Genomic DNA, 10266 nt, shown 5'->3' on the forward strand with positions numbered 1-10266 from the left:
AAGGCTTTCACATTCTTCCAAAAGTGCAGTGCCCACAATTGGACACAATACTCCAGTTGTGGCCGAACCAGTGTTTTACGAAGGTTGATCATAACCTCTTTGCTTTTGTTGTTAGAGGGTATTCTGAGGGACAGGATCTACAGGCATTTGTAGAGGCAGGGACTGATTAGGAACAGTCAGCATGGTTTTGTGAGAGGAAAATCATGTCTCACGAATTTGATTGAGTTTTTTGAAGGGGTAACCAAGAAGATAGATGAGGGCTGTGCAGTAGACTGGTCTACATGGACTTCAGCAAAGCCTATGACAAGGTACCGCATGGTAGGTTGTTACATAAGGTTAAATCTCACGGGATCCAAGGTGAGGTAGCCAATTGGATGCAAAATTGGCTTGACGACAGAAGACAGAGGGTGGTTGCAGAGGGTTGTTTTTCAAACTGGAGGCCTGTGACCAGCGGAGTGCCTCATGGATCGGTGCTGGTCCGCTGTTATTTGTTATTTATATTAATGATTTGGATGAGAATTTAGGAGGCATGGTTAGTAAGTTTGCAGATGACACCAAGATTGGTGGCATTGTGGACAGTGAAGAAGGTTATCGAGGATTGCAACGGGATCTTGATAAATTGGGCCAGTGGGCCGAAGAATGGCAGATGGAGTTTAATTTAGATAAATGTGAGGTGATGCATTTTGGTAGATCGAATCGGGCCAGGACCTACTCCGTTAGTGGTAGGGCTTTGGGGAGAGTTATAGAACAAAGAGATCTAGGAGTACAGGTTCATAGCTCCTTGAAAGTGGAGTGACAGGTGGATAGGGTGGTGAAGAAGGCATTCGGCATGCTTGGTTTCATTGGTCAGAACATTGAATACAGGAGTTGGGATGTCTTGTTGAAGTTGTACAAGACATTAGTAAGGCCAAACTTGGAATACTGTGTACAGTTCTGGTCACCCTATTATAGAAAGGATATTATTAAACAAGAAAGAGTGCAGAAAAGATTTACTAGGATGCTACCGGGAATTGATGGTTTGACTAATAGGGAGAGGTTAGATAGACTGGGTCTTTTTTCCCTGGAGGGTAGGAGGGTAAGTGGTGATCTTATGGAAGTCTATAAAATAATGAGGGGCATAGATAAGGTAGATCGTCAAAATCTTTTCCGAAAGGTAGGGGAGTCTATAACGAGGGGGCATAGATTTAAGCTGAGAGGGGAGAGGTACAAAAGGGTCCAGAGGGGCAATTTTTTTCACTCAAAGGGTGGTGAGTGTCTGGAACGAGCTGCCAGAGGCAGTAGTAGAGTCGGGTACAATTTTGTATTTTAAAAAGCATTTGGACAGTTACATGGGTAAGATGGGTATCGAGGGATATGGGCCAAGTGCAGGCAATTGGGACCAGCTTAGTGGTATAAACTGGGCGACATGGACATGTTGGGCCTGTTTCCATGTTGTAATTTTTATGATTCCATGCAATCAGTCCGGACCAGGTGACTTACCTACTTTAAGTACAGCTAGCCTTTGTAGCACCAACTCTTTATCAATTTTTAGCCCATCCAGTTTCTCAACGACCCCCTCTTTTACTGTAACTTTGGCAGTATCTTCTTCCTTGGTAAGGACAGATGCAAAGTACTCATTTAGTACCTCAGCCATTCCCTCTGCCTCCATGTGGTGATCTCCTTTGTGTTCTTAATTGGCCGGACACCTTTTCGTACTACCCGTTTACTGTTTAAATGCCTGTAGAAGGCTTTTGGATTCACTTTTATGTTAGCCGCCAGTCTATTCTCAGAATCTCTCTTTGCCCCTCTTATTTCCTTTTTCACTTCTCCTCTGAACTTTCTATATTCAGCCTGGTTCTCACTTGTATTATCAACCTGACATCTGTCATATGCTCCCTTTTTTTAGCTTCATCTTACTCTCGATCTCTTTCATCATCCAGGGAGCTCCGGATTTAGTTGCCGTACCTTTCCCCATCTTGGGAATGTATATAGACTGTACCCGAACCAACTCCTCTTTAAGGGCTGCCCATTGTTCGATTACAGATTTGCCTGCCAATCTTTGATTCCAATTTACCCGGGCCAGATTCTTTCTCAAGCCACTGAATTTTGCCCTCCTCCAATTAAGTATTTTTACTCCAGATTGGTCCTTTTCCTTTTCCGTAGCTAATCTAAACCTTATGATACGATGTTCACTGCTCCCTAAATGTTCCCCCACTGACACTTGCTCCACTTGGCCCATCTCATTCCCCGAACCAGATCCAGCAATGCCTCCTTCCTCGTTGGGCCGGAAAGAGTGGGTGAACAGACGACACATGAGAAATTTACGCAGAGAATTGTAATGAACTGGAATGCACTGGATGAAATGGTGGTGAAAATAGCTTCAATGGTAACTTTCAAAAGGGAATTGGATAAATACTTGCAGGGAACATTGTCCAGGGGTATGGGGAAAGAGCCGGGGAATGAGACTTATTGGATAGCTCTTTCAAAGAACCGGCACGACGGGCAGAACGGCATCAACCTGTGCTGTACAATACGATGAATCTGCGATACTGTGATTTTAATGTTAGGAAGATATGGTGGGCTGTCTTCCCCCTCAAGATTAAAATGGTTAAAAATGGAGGGGGAAATGATTGTATTTATCACCTGGTCTTTAAGCCTCGACGGGGCGGAGCGCAGTCTGGAAAATTTTTCGTTATATTAAAAGGAAGAAAATCAGTGCCCAGCGCTGACGTCCAGCAGTCTAATAAAAGCTAAAATAATTAAATCGTAAATATTTTTTAAGCGATTTATTTGTTATCTTTGAACTGTAAAGTTAAAATCAAACTGCTGAACAAACAAACACAAGGAGTGAAAGATGCACGGGCTCCTGAATAGAATTGGTGACGCGTCACAGAAACCCTGAACTTGCAACAATTAGGATACATCGGGAAACAGTTTCATCCGAGACACAGAAACTGGCGGGCGGACAAATTGCCAATTAATTGGCACAAGGCTTCATCTGATGCCTTTGCCCCGGCAACGCTCTCAAACCCCGGTCTGCAGTGTTACCGGTCGGAACTCCGAATACACAGCCTCGCACTGGGATGCCCAAACAACACCATTGATAAAAGGGCAGGGGGTATTACATGTTACTGTCTGTGCATCAACACACAGAGCGGATTATTCCATTCCAATATATGAGAGCATTGATTGCAGAACGATGCATCACATTTCCTGATTATGAATGTTATTTTACATTCTTGGTTCTTACATTATTTTACCAGTTTTACCGGGTCGCTGATTCAGATTAGTAACAGTCAGATACATTTAGTAACAACAGGTAAAGACTTTATTTTTAATGTTGCTGGACAGCCTTCAAATATTCCTCATTAATCGGAATTTCAGAAAAAGCAGATCAAACAAGGCAACAACTGTTAACATTCAAAAATGATGAAACCTCGCAGCACTGCGAATGATACAGCCGCTCCGCTCCTTATTCCCTGGAGAAGGGATAAAGCGGCCGGTGCAGCTGACGTCAGTCCAAGCACCGAGTTCATCAAACCTCCGAGAAAAAGTAAATTCACCAGGAATTTTAAACAATCGAATCTTTACCTAAAACTGATGTATCTTCCTGTTAATGACACGGTAGAATTGCATTACATTCCTTGCACAGTGATATTAAACTCGTTGATTAAATATTCTATTCCACTATTAACGTTCACTTCATCACTGACACTTTTCATACTTAATGGGGACTGTCCTTATTTGTCAGGAGTCACTCGGCCAATCAACTGCAGAAACCCGCGGTCAAAGTTGGCGCTAGATTCTATAAAGCGCAGGAAATATAATCGCGTACCTGTGAGTTTTTACAAGAAAAATCATTATGGATCTGTGAGGAGAGGGAACCCCAGTCTAAGATAGAATCGGTGCTAAAACTGAATTCTAATGTTCCAAAGGGAGGTCTAGTTCGGAGTTCGTGTTCTAACCAATCTTAGAATCAGTGTCCAGGGAGATTTTAGCAGCTTCTTCAGCTCTTCTCTGTACTTCCTCTGGGTAGCTGCATAAATACACGTGTTTGGGCAGGAACTCAAATGCTTCAGCACAGCTCCGGCTTCGGTGGCGATATATCCTGGGTTTGTGCGGTCACCTCGGTAATAATTGGAGTTTGTCAGTCCGGTACTTACATAACTCACGAAAGCTGTCAGCCACAACAATATAAAACTGCCCGACACAGTGAACAGTAAAATGATGGATTTCCTTCGGTTCTCCATCTCTGAATCACACTGATTCTCACTGCTGTGTCCCCGCAGACCCCTGCGCTTTCTATTAGCCACTAAAATCCGTCTGATGGTCAACGAATGGCAATCAATGTAAAAGGAAGACAAATGAGCGAGGCAATCAATGTAAAAGGAAGACAAATGAGCGAGATGAGGTGAAACCAGGCGTACGTTGCACCTTGAGGGGAGGAGAAAAATGCCACTCTTGACCGGCAGCCCCACTGCACTTTGTTAATTATTTGGTGAGGCTCAAATGCAAACAAAACGGGGATGTCCTTTAAAAAGATCAGAACAGAGACGCCTGTTCGAACCGCGGCCGCAGTTCTCTCGGTGCAATACTTGTTTTTAAACTTCTGGCAGCAGAGAGCAACAAAACGGTCAAATGTGAAGGAGACGGTGAACCAAACAGACAAATCGAGTGCGACAACAGTCATGTATAAAATGAACGTACACACGGGAGTGAGTGAGAGGAATGAAAGTGGGAAGTGATAACTGAAAATATGATAAACTATAATATTGATGATCATGACCAGTCGATCTCCTGTTGCCATGGCCACCATGTAGACAGAGATACACTTGGAAAGGCCGCAGTTTTCTCGGGAGAGAATCACAACTGTCATCAAGTTCGCTGTAAGAAAGAGAGAGGAGAGAAATAATATTCCACTGTTTGATATACATATGGAGATACCTGTTGAGAGCATTTTGCTCCATTCAGTGTGATTAACAACACGGAGCAGTGTGAGAACAGGATTAATATTCGAGTCACTACCTCGGAAACCGACCCACACAGTGGAATGAGCTGCTGCAGCGCTCACTGCACGGGGTGACGAAATGGTTCGTAAATCCAATGAATCGCTTCCGTTGGAGCTTCAGAAACATTGTAACAACGTGAATATTAACGGATCAACGGAATCGTAGAAAGTGCAGACCCGCGGTTCACGGCATGTTTCTGGGTAATGCTGACATCTGGGAAACACGTTACCTTATCGATCATGCAGTAAGAAAAGTGATTGAGTTAACACAGATGAACAAGGAACAGGTTACAATGGCTCACCTGGGACACCGACGGCTGCGAGAATTGGGTAGTAAATCTGTTTTATCAGCAGAATAGTTGGTTGCCCCATTTTCTGTGAGAATGGATAAATTCTCGAGGACCTGAAACGACTCTGACCAGTGCACGGCTGAGGCAATGGAAGGGATTCCTACATTTATGCACACATCAATTGTCCAGGGAGTCAATCATGTTGCACCATAACTAGCATTAGTTACAGTCATTTAACAAATAGACTCGGGGAAGTTGGTTTTTTTTGCATGAGACGTCGAATTCAGAGAAATAGTTGAATTGGTGATTGGACAGTTTAAGAAATCAAACAATTTAAACATTCTTGACAAATGGAAAGTGGAATCTCCCAGTAACGGTCCTGACCCGATAACTACAGGACTGGTGGAGGCAGCTACCCTTGAACTGATCGCCCTGACCCTGCCTTGGACTCACTCCGAGTGCCCCAACTCTATCAGTGCAGTTGCGGAAAATAATCCTGCAATTTTGGTGATGACCCCAGTCTTGCAGCATTAGACCAAAGCGGTCGTGTCTGGTACTAGTGGCACCCGTACACTTACATTAGAGGTAACTGTGCTCCGCCACATATAGTGATACCCCATACTTACATTAGATGTGACTGTGCTCCTCCAATATTAATGATAACCTACACTTACATTAGTTGTGACCGTGCTCCTCCAGTACTCCTGATATCCTGCAATTATATTAGATGAGACCTTGCTCCTCCAGTACTAGTGAAACCCGACATTTACATTAGGTGTGACCGTGCTCCTCCGGTAATAGTGACACCCTACACTTACATTAGTTGTGACCGTGCTCCTCCGGTAATAGTGACACCCTACACTTACATTAGATGTGACCGTGCTCCTCCGGTACTCGTGATACCCCATACTAACATTAGATGTGACCGTGCTCTTCCAGTCGCAGTGATACCCTTTACTTGCATGGGATGTGACCGTGCTCCTCCGGTACTAGTGATACCCTACACTTACATTAGTTGTGGCCGTGCTGCTCCGGTACTAGTGATACCCTACACTTACATTAGTTGTGGCCGTGCTCCTCCGGTAATAGTGATACCCTACACTTACATTAGTTGTGGCCGTGCTCCTCCGGTACTGGTGATACCCTACACTTACAGTAGTTGTGGCCGTGCTCCGCCAGTAGCAGTGATAACCTATACTTGCATGAGATGTGAACTTGCTCCTCCAGTACTAGTGACACCCTACATTTACATTAGATGTGACCGTGCTCCTCCGCTACTAGTGATACCCTACACTTAGATTAGTTGTAAGGAATCTTACAACACCAGGTTATTGTCCAACAATTTAATTTTAAAATAAAATTGTTGGACTATAACCTGGTGTTGTAAGATTCCTTACATTTGTCCACCCCAGTCCATCACCGGCATCTCCACATAATTACATTAGTTGTGACCTTGCTCCTCCGGTACGAGTGATACCCTACACTGGCATTAGTTGTGTACGTGCTCCTCCAGTACTAGTAATACCCTACACTTACATTAGATGTGACCGTGCTCCTCCGGTACTAGTGATACCCTATACTTACATTAGATGTTACCGTGCTCCTCCGGTACGACTGATACCCTAACTTACATTGAATGTGACCGTGCTCCTCCGGTACTAGTGATACCCTATACTTACATTAGTTATGACGTTGCGCCTTTGTTGATAACCCACACTAATGCTAGAATTTGCCGTACTCCTCTGGCACTCGTGGTGCCCCAACACTTACACTACAGATAACTGTGCTCCTCCGGTGCTAGTGGTATCCTGCACGTACCCTATAAATTATTGTGCTTTATATTACTTGTGGTATACTACAATTACACTAGAGAATGCTGTGCTTTGCATTACTTGTGGTATACTACATTTACACTCGAGATATCCGTGCTTTACATTACTTGTAATATACTACACTTACCTTGGAGATAACTGTGCTTTACAGTACTTGTGGCAGACTACACTTAAACTAGAGATAACTGTGCTTCACATTACTTGTGGTATCCTACAATTACACTGGAAATAACTGTCCTTTACATTACTTGAGATATCCTACACTTACACTGGAGATAACTGTGCTTTGCATTACCTGTGGTATCCTACACTTACACTGGAGATAACTGTGCTTTGCATTACCTGTGGTATCCTACACTTGCACTGGAGATAACTGTGCTTTGCATTACCTGTGGTATCCTACACTTACACTGGAGATAACTGTGCTTTGCATTACCTGTGGTATCCTACACTTACACTGGAGATAACTGTGCTTTGCAGAACCTGTGGTGTCCTACACTTACACTGGAGATAACTGTGCTTTGCATTCCCTGTGGTGTCCCACACTTACACTGGAGATAACTATCCTTTACGTTACTTGTGGTGTACTACACTTACACTAGAGATAAAGTCCCCCACAGGAGACTGGTCAAGAAGGTACGAGCCCATGGAATCCAGGGTGCCTTGGCACTTTGGATACAAAACTCGCTTAGTGGCAGAAGGCAGAGGGTGATGGTCGAAGGTTGTTTTTGTGACTGGAAGCCTGTGGCCAGTGGGGTACCACAGGGATCGGTGCTGGGTCCCTTGCTGTTTGTGGTCTACATTAATGACTTGGATATGAATGTAAAAGGTATGATCAGTAAGTTCGCTGATGATACAAAAATTGGTAGGGTGGTAAATAGCGAGGAGGATAGCCTCAGTCTGCAGGACGATATAGATGGGTTGGTCAGATGGGCGGAACAGTGGCAAATGGAATTTAACCCGGAAAAGTGAGAGGTGATGCACTTTGGAGGGACTAACAAGGCAAGGGAATACACAATGAATGGGAGGACCCTAGGCAAGACAGAGGGTCAGAGGGATCTTGGTGTGCAAGTTCACAGATCCCTGAAGGCGGCGGAACAGGTAGATTAGGTGGTAAAGAAGGCATATGGGATACTTGTTTTTATTAGCCGAGGCATAGAATATAAGAGCAAGGAGGTTATGATGGAGCTGTATAAAACACTAGTTAGGCCACAGCTGGAGTACTGTGTGCAGTTCTGGTCGCCACACTACAGGAAGGATGTGATCGCTTTGGAGAGGGTGCAGAGGAGATTCACGAGGATGTTACCAGGGCTGGAGCGCTTCAGCTATGAAGAGAGACTGGGAAGATTGGGTTTGTTCTCCTTGGAGCAGATGAGGCTGAGGGGGGACATGATTGAGGTGTACAAAATTATGAGGGGCACAGATAGGATGGATACTAAGGAGCTTTTTCCCTTCGTTGAGGGTTCTATAACAAGGGGACATAGATTCAAGGTAAAAGGCGGGAGGTTTAGAGGGGATTTGAGAAATAACTTTTTCACCCAGAGGGTGGTTGGAGTCTGGAACTCACTGCCTGAAAGAGTTGTGGAGGCAGGAACCCTCACAACATTCAAGAAGCATTTGGATGAGCACTTGAAATGCCATAGCATACAAGGCTACGGACCAAATGCTGGAATATGGGATTAGAGTAGACAGGGTTTGATGGCCGGCGCGGACACGATGGGCTGTATGACTCTATGACTTTACAGTACTTGTGGTATACTACATTCAAACAAGAGATAACTGTCCTTTACGTTTCTTGTGGTGTACTACACTTACACTGGAGATAACTGTACTTTACAATACTTGTGGTATACTACATTTAAACTAGAGATAACTGTCCTTTACGTTACTTGTGGTATACTACATTCATATTGGAGAAAACTGTGTTTCTCCAGTACTTGTGGCATGCTGCACTTACACTTGAGATAACCGTGCTCCTCCGGTACTAGTAGTACTCTACACTTACACGAGCGGTATCACAGTATCATGTTGTCATGGTAGGTGCAGCATAGGATGATTCCATTCTGTGCATCGTACGTATGCCAGTTCTCTGAAAGGGCTATCCAATTACTCCCATTCCCCTGCTCTTTCACCATTGCAATGTAATTTTCCACTTCAACTACTTTTTCCAATTCCCTTCTGAATGTTACTATTGAACTTGCAGGCAGTGAATCCCAGATCATAACAACTCACTGCGGAAGAAAATGTTTCCTCACGCTGCTTCTGCCTCTATTGCCGATCACCTTCTGGTTCTCGACCCTTCTCCCATTGGAAAGATTTGCTCCTTATTTAATCTATCAAAACTGTTCATGATTTTGAACACCACTATCAAATCACCCCTTCATTTTCTCTGCTCCACGGAGAATAACCCCAGCTTCTCCAATCTCTCCTCATAACTGAAGTCCCTCATCCCTGGTACCATTCTAGTTAATCTCTTCTCCATCCTCTCGAAGGCCTTGACATCCTTGCTAAAATGTGGTGCCCAGAATTGGACGCAATACTCCAGCTAAGGCTTAACCAAAGCTTTATTAAGGTTTAACATAACTTCCTTTCTTTTGTACCCAAGACTCTATTAATAAAGCCCAGCTTCCCATTTACTTTTTAAACTGCCTTCTCAACTTGTCCGACCATCATGAAGCTTGATATATGTGTAACCCCAGGTCTCTATGTTCCCGCACCCCCTTTCAAATAGTGTCATTTCATATATATTGCCGCTCCTCCTTCTTCCTACCAACATGTATCACTGCAAACTTCTCTGCTGTAAAGTTCATCTGCAGTTCACCAGTCTGTCTATTTCCTTCTGAAGTCTGTTCCTATCCTCCACATTTCTTCATACATTTCCGAGTTTTGTGTCATCTGCAAACTTAGAAATTCTGTTCTCTATACTCAAGACTGGGCCATTAATATATATCAAAATGAGCAGTGATCCTAATACCGACCCTTGGGGAACACCACTGTACACGTCCCTCCAGTCTGAAAGCAACCATTCACCACTATTCTCTGCTTTCTGTCCCCTAACCAATGTTTTATCCATGCTGCCACTGCTCCTGTAATTCCACGGGCTTCAATTTTGCTAACAAGTCGATTATGTGGTGTTTTCCAAATGCATTTCAAAAGT

This window comes from Heptranchias perlo, unplaced genomic scaffold, assembly GCF_035084215.1.
Source record: "Heptranchias perlo isolate sHepPer1 unplaced genomic scaffold, sHepPer1.hap1 HAP1_SCAFFOLD_125, whole genome shotgun sequence".
NCBI classification, from domain to species: Eukaryota; Metazoa; Chordata; class Chondrichthyes; order Hexanchiformes; family Hexanchidae; genus Heptranchias; species Heptranchias perlo.